Below are 1,807 nucleotides of genomic sequence, written 5' to 3' on the forward strand. Positions count from 1 at the left end.
CGATGCACCAAAGTTCCTACTAGCTACTTGTTTGCAAACTTCTCTCTATGGTACCTATCACTTTAAGAACGACCGTAAACTGTATTGAGGCAACTCTCCTTCCTGATATATTTAGCACAGACCTGTGAGCTAATAAGAATCAAGGGCGTGAAAACTTATTTATATGAAAGGTACGGAAATAAATTTACATAAGTGGATTTTACAGTTAGGCATAGTTTATGCCAACAATCAAGCAGGTAAAATGTTAAATCCACAAATTATTAAAGTAAAATATTTGTAATATCTCAATGAGTAGAAAAGTTAAATTATTTTTGACGTGTCATGACACCATGTAGGCCATTTCTTCAGAGAACAAATAAACAAATTAATTTGACTCAAGTTCAAATGGTGCAAAGAAAAAACAAAGTGAACATATTTATAATGATCAATTAACGAAAAAGGTCTGATATGAAATTCCAGTCAAGGTGATCTATGTGAGAAATGCTTGGGTATTTGTGTTTATGTTAGTGGGTGGAAAATGGGACATTTTAAATGTGAATTGATGTTGGGAGTTTACAAACATGCCGATATATTACTACTATTATTATTTAAACACATAAATATTGGTACAAGGAAGCACCAGATATATATGCGCCGCACAAATCTCATTCAATTTGCATGAAGGCTGTGATACTGCCCAGGTGCCCAAACTGAAGCAGATGGTTTTCTTAGGGAGCGACACCCGGAGCCTTTGACCTAAAGGTCTGATCCACAAGACAGTGGAGCATCGTGAGGAGATGCAGTCCCATGGTAGCCGGTGACTAACGATTGATTCATACGCCATTTGTTCTCTCAGGATACTGAAGCTCATATGCACGATTGGTTTGGAATCAAGGTTTTCCAACTTCCCAAGGTGGACTCGCCATGTCCACCAACCCGGTTAAAACGCCAGACATTCGATTTTCGTCCTCTCAATTTCGTAAACAACAGTAATGCGACGAGAAGGCAGTGAGTAGGACTTCCCTGACAGAGGCTATATACGCGTGGCCATGTGAGAGCATTTGGAGAAGGAGAGCGGACTCTCCTCACTGTCGGCCGTATCAGGGCATTCGGGGGCGATAAACAAATAGAACAAAAGCATATAATTAACACCTTACAATTTAATAATTTTTGCATGAAAATTATTTAAAGTGTAATAAAACAAAACCTCTTACTGCTAAGTAATAAGTTGAATGAAATGCTATGGATAGGTAGTGCAGTTTTACCACACCGCTATGATACTACAGAAGAGCTCCAAAACATCTTGAGGACACTGAGTGGAAGCATACTATCAAACAACTAACACACTTCGAAATGCTTTAGTTCGTATTAAGGAATAACTCACCTTTGTGTTAACATAGAACTGCGTCTACAAATAAGGATATGTCGATTGTGATACCTTCTATATTGGAAAGTCACTTCGTGATATCTTGACTCAAACCAAAGAACATCTGAGGTAAACAAGAAAACCTCCTAATTAACCTGTAGTACTGGAAAGACACTGAATTAGATTGACGATATCGGTCAGTGCCATTTCCAATAACCATCAAATCGATACTGAAAATATCAAAATGATACATAAACACATTTGCAACTACAAAGAAAGGCGAGTGGCTAATGCTTTCCATATGTTGCGAAATCCTACTGCCTTCGATAGGAAAAGGTCCTACTATCCATCCTATTTTTTACATAACTGGTTCTAACCCCATCTCACACTAACATCATTCATATAAATTCAGTACCATCATTTCACACTACAAAAGTCATATTTTTCACTCATTAACATAAA

The sequence above is a fragment of the Schistosoma mansoni genome, chromosome 4 (genome assembly GCF_000237925.1).
Source record: "Schistosoma mansoni strain Puerto Rico chromosome 4, complete genome".
In the NCBI taxonomy this organism is placed as follows: domain Eukaryota; kingdom Metazoa; phylum Platyhelminthes; class Trematoda; order Strigeidida; family Schistosomatidae; genus Schistosoma; species Schistosoma mansoni.